Genomic DNA, 9,807 nt, shown 5'->3' with positions numbered 1-9,807 from the left:
GTGAGTCTGTCAACACTGATATATGTTTAACAAGTATACAGAACAGCTTCCACGTATCCCCCTCCCTTCTCAACCCTCATTCACATTCTTTCATGGTTCTTAAAACTACTTGAAGTTAATTCATTTGTTTATTTATTTACTTACACCTGTTTTGTCAGCCCAAAATAATATAGTTTTCCTGACCACTCTTCCCTTTCTCTCTTCTTTATCTTTAACAATCAGGAATTCAATGAATATTTTTAAATGAATAAAAGTAATAAATATTTACTAAATAACTGTCCTGCTCTGTATACTCACCTGATGGTTAAAAATTCATTTTTGAAAATGATACAAGTGATCTATTTCCAAAGAGAAAATTAGATTGTTCTGGTGGAGCTTCTGTGTTTCGGATTCTTTTTTAAAATGTAAAGTTCATCCTACTGTGGGAACATTTAATTTCTCCGTTGAAAATGCTGAGGATTCTTCACTCTGGCTTTGACCTTGGGCCTGCACACCAGCAACAGGAAGAGCTCCCTGTGTTGTCACAGTGACAGTGTTTCAGCGTTGGGGGTGCTCTTCCCTGGGCTGTCCTCCAGTGTTCACCTTGTCCCTCCTTGGTGTCCTGCCCTCAGATTAAAGGACATGCATGGTTCTCAGCAGAAAATGCAAAACCAATGTATCTTTTTTCCCCCCCACAAACAGGGTATCAACTCCGCAAATCATATGTGACTTCCCAGTTGGAGCAGCGAGTGGAGCTGCGGAGGGAAGGAAAAGGAGTTCAGCAGTGCCTGAGTCCAGGTGAGCTCCAAGCTTACATGTGCTCAGCACGAGGAATCCTGTTATTGGGAGAGCAGAAGCTGGGAAATGGCCGCTGCAGATTTTGTTTCTTTTTTTAGTATTTATTTATTTATTCATTCATTCATTTTTTTGGCTGCGTTGGGTCTTCGTTGCTGCGCGTGGGCTTTCTCTAGTTGAGGCGAGCGGGGGCTACTCTTCGTTGCGGTGCACGGGCTTCTCATTGCGGTGGCTTCTCTTGTTGCGGAGCACGGGGCTCTAGGCGCACAGGCTTCAGTAGTTATGGCACATGGGCTCAGTAGTTGTGGCTCACGGGCTCTAGAGCACAGGCTCAGTAGTTGTGGTGCACGGGCTTCATTGCTCCATGGCATGTGGGATCTTCCCAGACCAGGGCTCGAACCCATGTCTCCTGCATTGGCAGGTGGATTCTTAACCACTGCACCACCAGGGAAGTCCTCACTGCAGATTTTCTTGAGTGAGTTATGTTTTTAGGAAAGCAGTAGAGGCCACTGGGGCCTATACTCTCTTTTGCACTTTCTTTTGGCCTCAGAAAGGGACTGTTCATGTCCTTTTAGAGTTAAAGTTTCACATAGTGTCCTTTGTCCTGTTCCCTTCCCTTTGACAATTTTCCTTCTCTTTACCAATCTTGATTTTATTTTTTCTCTTATTTCAATCCTGAAGATACTTCCTAATTTTCAATTTTCTGAAATGTGTTTCAACTCACTTTACTTCCTTTTCACATTCCTGCTCTGTGTCAGGGTCAGTATTTGAAACATACTCACACGGGCCTTGCATGCTTTCAGCAGGTTTCTTTCTCCAATGCCACACTAGCATTTTTTAACAGTACTTTAGACAGGAAAAGTGGCCTTATGGGAGAAGAAATAATATTTGTACAAGATATCTGCAGAAAGGACCCATCTAATTGTATGTCAGTGGTGAGTTTCAAGGGGGTAAACCCTTTCCTCCATATTAAAGACATGGGAACTGAAAGGCTTTAGAATGCAGGACACGATGGTTATTTGAGTTGGATGTAAATGCTGCCCCAGCAGAAGGTTGTGGGTAGTTTCAATTTAGGGAAAAATTAATGTGTGCTCAAAACCGTAACCTGAGTTCTTATAAAAGAACAATTGCCTAAACGTGGCTCATACTTGAAGTCTTTGAAACTAGTGAAATCTTTAACAAGTTTGATAGCCCAGCAGTTGAAATGTTATGAAACAGGAAATCTCTTTGTGTTGTGGAAGATAACACGCAATGCATATGTAAACAACATGGGGAAGATTTCAGCAGGAGACACTCACCTCATGGTCAAAGTAGAAGTCATGCGGCTTCCCTGGTGGCGCAGTGGTTGAGAGTCTGCCTGCGGATGCAGGGGACATGGGTTCGTGCCCCGGTCCGGGAGGATCCCACATGCAGCGGAGCGGCTGGGCCCGTGAGCCATGGCCGCTGAGCCTGCGCGTCCGGAGCCTGTGCTCCGCAACGGGAGGGGCCACAGCAGTGAGAGGCCCGCATACTGCAAAAAAAAAAAAAAAAAAAAATCTGTTATGTTGCTCAGTTTATATTTTTATGCAGCTTTCAACATAATTACAGAGACTTGGTTCAGTCATAATCTAAACTGAAAAATATAATACAAAATAATGTAATCTGTCATATCACTGTTTAAAAATGTATATGGTAAAAGTTAATACAAACCTGGAAGAATAAACATATAGTTTGTGACTAAAGCTTGATGTTAAAGTAATACTTCTCTTTTGGAAATGTCAAACCTTTCTGCATTTTCCTACCTGTCCTGCCACAATCATTCCTATCTTGAACAGGTCAGAGGAGAAGAGAGAGGGGATGGGAGACCAGGGCCAAGGTGGGGTAGGAGAAAACCAAAAGCGATCAGGAGAAAGCACAGGTGGGTGAGGGGGCAGCAGTTCCTAAGGTGCGCGGCTGGCATCTGAGGCACAAGGTGTCACTGGAGCAGGGATAGAGTGAAGGGAGCGTTCAGTGAACTTAGGGGCTGGCAGAAGCAGAAAGCAGTGTGTGATCCAGGACTGGATCCTGGAGAGTGGAAAATTAACAAATAGCATTTACATTAGCACCAAAAATAATAAAATACTTAAGAATATATTTATCATAATAGATTTGTACACTGAAAACTACAGAATGTTTTGAAAGGAATTAAAGATATACGAAAAAAGGAAATACCTAAATGCCCTAAATGAAAGTGATTATGGATTGGGTGACTATATATTAGATGACAATACTCCCAAACTGATCTACAGATGAAATGTAATCTTTATCAAAATCCCCAGTTGGCATTTTTGAGATCAGCAAGCTGACCATAAAATTCACATGGAAATTCAAGGACACAGAATAGACAAAACAACCTTGAAAGGAAAAATAAGTTGAGTCCTCATACTTCTCGGTTTCAGATCTTACCACGGAGGTACATTAATTAAGACTCTGTGATATTGGCAAAAGAACAGATTTATAGATCGATGGAATAGAATTGAGAGTTCAGAAATAAATGCTCACACTTATGGTCAATTTATTTTTGACAAGGGTACCAAGAACATTCAGTGCGAGATGTGAGTCTTTTTTATGTGGGCATCTGCATGCAAAGGAAGAAACTGTACCCATATCTAACATATTTTTAAAAACCTAAAATGGATAAAATACCTAAATGTAAGAGCTAATATCACAAAACTCTCAGGAGAAAACAAAGACGCAAATATTTGTGCCCTTGGATTAGGCAATGATTTCTTAGATAATGACGTCAAAAGCACATGCAACCAAAGAAAAATTGATAAATTGGACTTCATCAAAATGAAAATAAAAGTTGAAAGACAACCCACATGGGGGTAATTCTATAACTGATGTCTTGTGAAATCTCTTGTGGAGGTCTGAAGAAAGCAACACCACAGCTATAATTTGTAAAGAAGCAGCAGTCACTTGTATATGCTGAGACAGGGGGATGGTGGTTGTTTTTTGGCTTGGACGACGTCCATATTTTGTCTGTGTCCAGGGTGGAATTGTTTTCGTCTTGATTCATCATTGTCGTATAATGGCCTTGAGTGATGCTGATGTTCTGTGGGATTGTTATGTTCACCGGACAACCGTGACCCAGCTGAGGGTACCAGACCAGCTTGCGGCTGACAAGGTCTGCTCTCCTCTCATACAATTCAAAGATGAGGGCAGAAGGGGAGCTGGCGCATTCAGGGCATCTGCTCTGGACTCTAGGCCCAGGAAAGAACAGAAGTGGAGTAAAAACCTGATGGAAAATATTGGAGCCACAGTGAGCCTGACTGGAGGAGGAAGGGAACTGGGCTGGTGGTGAGAACGACCCTCGGCAAAGGGGTGAGGCAGGGTCCAGGCAGCCAGTGAGCCCTGGTTCATTCCCCTTAGGGCCGGTGCCTCCCCAGTCTCTCCGGATGTTGGTCCCCCGCCTTCCCTTGCATCGGGAACAGATGTCGGTTTTCTCCCTACCCACGCCCCCAGCTCTGCTCCACCCACTCCCATACCCATTGCACTCAGCTCAGTCCTGGAAGCCGCTTCAATGCCAGCCCCACAGGATCCGGGGCTGAGCCTCTCTCACTCCAGATGCCAGCTCAGAGCGGAGAGATGTACAAAGGCTGATCAGTGACCTAATTCACGTGCCACAGTGGCTTCCCTATGCCTCATTTGAGAACATTCCAAATAGTAAGTGAACTGATACAAGATAGAAATGTCTACCACAAAAATCATTTCGTATGGAGCATTCATGACAGTGAAAAACTAGTTGAACTAAAAGAAAACAGAAAAACCCTTTGGCTTTTACCCCGAAAATTAATGCGTAAACTGTATGTGAGGTAACAATGAAATGACACTGCACATTGGATCCAACAGGAGTGCACCAGTGGGCATGTTCATGCCACACGCTCTGGGCGCTGTGTCACTGTCACCTGGGCCCAGTGGGCTGAGTCTCCTAGAGGAAAATGGCCTCAAGCGTTTACAGTTTATCTCAGGAACTACTTTTACTCCTGCTCTTGGGGGACCAATGGTCATTTTCTCCTCCAGGAAGGCGAACTTTCTATTGCCCAAACTTCTCTAGCGTTTTAATTTGATTAAGGAGAAGAATAACAAGGAACCATACGAGTAATTACTAAGTGCTTCTGAATGATCCCTCTAACATAGTACAGGAATTTGGTGCTGTTTTATTATTGTCACTATTAAATCTGGATTATCATATTTAGAATATACATTAAAAGTTAATTGATTTATTTATTTTCTCCATGCTGCGTGGCTTGCGGGACCTTAGTTCCCCGACCAGGGATTGAACCCCGGCCGAGGCAGTGAAAGCCACTGGACCACCAGGGAATACCCAGAAGTTGATTTTAGAAATCTACTACAGCTTGTTTTCTAGAGAATCAGCAGAGTGGAAAAATTAAAGTGCCTTTTTAGTTTTGCATGATGTACATTGCTGATTCATGTGATAATATGTTCTAGGCATATAAAGACTAAAACAATGTCTATTTTACATTCTATCTTAGGGTCTGTCATCTAGCAACATTTCATGCTAGGCTCATTCACACACTACAACACTGTCGATGTACAGAAGAAGCTCTTCCAAAATAACTGAAATTAAAAAATTATGTAAAATGAAAAATGTACATTGAAATATAACCGTTATGAAATTTAAAATCAATAGTACTAACAAATATTTTTTATAGCACATGTCAAATATTGTAGATTAAGGTAGTCTAGTTAATAGTAATGTGAACGTTCAAATAAAGTGCTCTTTACCAGGAAATGATATATTTAAAGTATGCCAGAGTGTGAATCACTTAACATTTCAGATGAGAACATTAACCAATACTGGGAATCCTTCATAAATATAAGGGGGTAATAATAATTTCATTATGTGGAAAATTAAAAGACATTAAACTATAATTTCAGATAACCCATTCTTTTGCAAATATACACTTTTTAAAAAGTTAATCAGCACAGAGGATTTTTAGGGCAGTGAAAATACTTTGTATGACATTATAATGATGATAAATGTCATTATACATTGTCCAAACCCACAGAATGTACAACGCCCAGAGTGAACTGTGAACTATGCACAGTGGGTGATTATGATGCCTCAGTGTAGGTTCATCCCTAGTGAAAAATGTACCATCTGGTGGTAGTGTCGATAATGCAGGAGGCCATGCGTGGGTGGGGACAGAGGGAAATGGGAGATCTCTGTACCTTCTCAATTTTGTTGTAAACCTAAAACTCCTCTAAAAAACTGTCTTTAAAAATTTTATTAACATCACATATCTTTCAAATTCTAACATAATATTAGTAATGTAAACTAGAATATATTAACAGTATTCATAATTTGATATTAAATTATCATTACTTTTAATTACTGCAAATTCAGTATTAATGGTATAAGCACAGGTTATATGTTAATGAAATTGAAATTTATATGTTTACCATTAAAATATTCCGCTATGACTTAATATTTTCACTAATTACTGTATCATCAATACTGCAATGATTATTATTTTAATTCACCCTTCTACTCAAAATCTCATTGGTTTTTCTTTGGAATTCCAGATATGACTGCAGTCCACCTATCATAGAATCCTGCTATTCTAAATCTGAGGGCTCTCACTGCCTGGGCGCTGCAGGAAGAAATGTAACTTTGTTTTCACCTCAGTCATATTTGATTTCTAACATTTTAATTAAAACTTTTAAAATGTGAAAACCCCTAAGAATAGTCTCTTTATTAAATGCAGTGGAACTTGAATTTAGCTATAGCTCTTCTCATTCAATTCAAAGATGCTTTTCAGAACGCTTCCACATGCATGTGATCGTGAATCACCGTTTGGATAACCTTTCTCGGGGCTAGTTTTCCCCAAAGGGCAGCTGTACAGTTTGTCTTCAGGAACTAATAAACTGAGTGAGGGATACCTTTGAATATTAAATGTAGTGGGGATATTAATCTTCTAAATACAGCGCAGTTATCACCCAGAGGTTGCCTTCCCATATGGAGAAGACTAGAAACCAGCTGATTGTTCTCCTTGCTGCAGTTACGGCTGATTTACTCAGAGGACCGTGGCTAGGCTCTGGGCACTGTGGAGAGGAGGGTCACAGAGCAGTGTACGCGAATGAGCTGGCAACACTAGAACCAGCTGTAGAGATAGTTCTGCATGTCATTCAATATCTTATATATTTAAACTTAGTAATCTCCAGGTCTTAACGCATGTCTTATGGAGGAACTTCTCAAAGGATTTGAGGACCTGCTTTCTTATCTGGGAGGTATTGTCCATGTATAACTGTAGTGTGAGGTGATGGAATACACCAGGGGTAGAAAAACCTGGTTCCCATGCACCATCTGAGGACACAGAGGTAGGTGACAGAGAGAGTGGTTTTCATGTCCTGTATGGAAAACAGCAGTGAGAGCCCTCCCCAATAACATGAACTGAAACCTAGAAATAAGGTGCATACAAGTTCATCGTGATAGACATTTGTTTTACTGCTGTTACATGAACTACTGCCTCTCAAAAATGTTTTAAGACGATGATACAGGCTTGCCTTGGAGACACTGTGCGATCCGCTCCAGACAAGAGCAAAAAGTGAACATTGCAATAAAGCAAGTCACATGAAAGTTTTGGTTTCCCAGTGCATACAAAAGTGACGTTTACACTATGCTGCAGCCTCTTAAGTGTGCAATAGCATTATGTCTGTCTAAAAAGTGTACAGACCTTAGTTAAAAATGCTTTACTGCTAAAGAATGCCAAACATCATCTGAGACTTCAGTGAGTCCTGCAGTAACATCAAGGTCACTGATCACAGAGCACCATACCAATATAATAATAATGAAAAAGTTTGAAATATTGCAAGAATTGCCAAAATGTGACCCAGAGACATTAAGTGAGAAGACGCTTGAAAAAATGGCGCCAATAGACTTGATCAATGCACAGCGTTGCCACAAACCTTCAATTTGTGACAAACTCAGCATCTGTGAAGCGCATAAAGTGCAGTCCAGTAAATCGAGCAGGGCTGTGTTTCAAACATTTTCATGTCAGATCAGCCTGGCTGGTTCTTCTGAAGACTGTCAAAAGTCACTACAAATAAAAAAGTCTGAGCAAACGTCACAGCCGAGAGAAGCTTAAGCTGTTACATGAAGCTTAAGCTGTTACATTACACAGCCGAGAGAAGCTTAGTTAATAATGTATCAATACTCACGAGTCGCGTCAAATACGGCAGTGGTGCACGATGGTAAGAGAGTACGTGGTGCAAGCAGCTTACTGAAGGGTTAGACCGCTGTAAAGGGCCTTGCGAAGCTTTCAGAAAAGCACCAACACAGAGAAGGTTTGCTAAGACTGGCAGAGTATTCCGTGTGTGGGGGCTTTTTATTTGTTTCGTTTTGGTTTTGGTTTTTCTGGCTCCAGTGTTTAAGGAGATACCTCTCAAATCACAAGGTGACCATTAAGCTAATAGAACAGAGACCTCAGTGGCATTCATGACAAAACCTTTTACAGGAAGAGTTCAGAAAATCAGTAAATAAACAACTAAGCCCAGACCACATAAAGTGTCAACAAATCCCAGGAAGGCAGGAGAATCTGATTTCTAGGTACATTATAATGTTCAAAATATCTAGTATTCGACAAAAATTGTCATGCAAAGAAACAAGAAAGTACAACCCATCCTCAGGGAGAAGAAAAATTAACAGATACTGTACCTGAGGGAGTACAGACATTGGACTTGACGAGAGACGAGACAAAGGCTTTACACAACTGTCTCAATGATGCTCAAAGAACGAAAGGAAGCAGGCAAATGACGCTTCACTGAATCAAGAGTTTCGGTAGAGACAGAAATTATAAAATGGAGTCAACTAGGAATTCTGGAGTGGAGAATTGCTATGGGTTTTAACCTCTATGTTTTATATTATATAAAATACTAATAGAGGGCTGCAACATCAGATTTGAGCAGGCAGAATAAATAACCAGTGAATATGAAGAAAAAAAATCCGTTGAGATTATCAAGTAGTGTTTTATAAATGAGTCAAAGGTGGTCCTTGTATATTGGGCCTCTTGTTTACGTCTTCACAAGAGACTAGGCCCATTAGCTCAAAAGCCCATCAGTGCCAAATTTAAATTTTTATATACTGAATTGTCTTAAACATAACATAGCTCAAATGAGATTTTTAACCATTTAGAGCCTGCCTGCTGTGCATACCCTGTGAAAATGCACCCAACATTTGACCAGCTGACCATAGATAAGCTAAACCATGGGTATACAAGCCTCTAAGCTGCTGCTGGCCTTTTATAGTCCTCTGACCAAGAGACTCCCCATCTTTGGGCTGAGAGACTTCAACTGGACAATGAAACCACCACCCCTTTCCAAACACCTTCTCCCCCAGGTGTTCCCTTGTTATCTTCCCCTTCCTGGTGGTGGTCCCGCACTCTAGCCGCTGGAAGGAGTTATCCTTGATAGGGAAGGTGCACCTTTGTGCCACCCAATACATCTCATTTTGTGATGCCACCCCTCTGTGGTCATGACTTTATGTGATCAGTCCTGAAATCCCTTGATCTCACTGAAAATGCCCAGCACACTCACATGCATAGGTCAGTGTAGACTCCAGTGTGACATGAGCTCCTCTGAGAAGGGAGTGTGCACATCATTCCTGGGGGTCCCAGCACCTACACAGGCCCTGCCCCCAGCAGCACCAGGCCCTTCCCTCCTGGAGACACAGGCAGGGGAGGTGATTTCTGACTAAGCCACCAGATAAGTCTCAAATTCAGCTGTGGCCCAGGATCACAGCTAAAGTCAACTATAGCTTTAGGGTAAATTAGGTATGTCCTAAGCAGATTAAATGTAATAGTAATACAAATCTATTATATTTTTAAGTGATGTGAAATATTTCAATATAAAAATGAGGTAAGGAAGAGTGGTGTTTCCAGATCTCAATTTATAAAAAATATTCTCTATTTGCAAACACAAAGTGCCTACTACCTGCAGTAACAACTTGGTGTATACAGTATCAACTCAGCAGTACTCACTACAACTCTGAGA

Source organism: Tursiops truncatus, chromosome 21, assembly GCF_011762595.2.
Source record: "Tursiops truncatus isolate mTurTru1 chromosome 21, mTurTru1.mat.Y, whole genome shotgun sequence".
NCBI lineage: Eukaryota > Metazoa > Chordata > Mammalia > Artiodactyla > Delphinidae > Tursiops > Tursiops truncatus.
The sequence above is the reverse complement of the archived record's forward strand: the minus strand, read 5'-3'. Positions refer to the sequence as shown.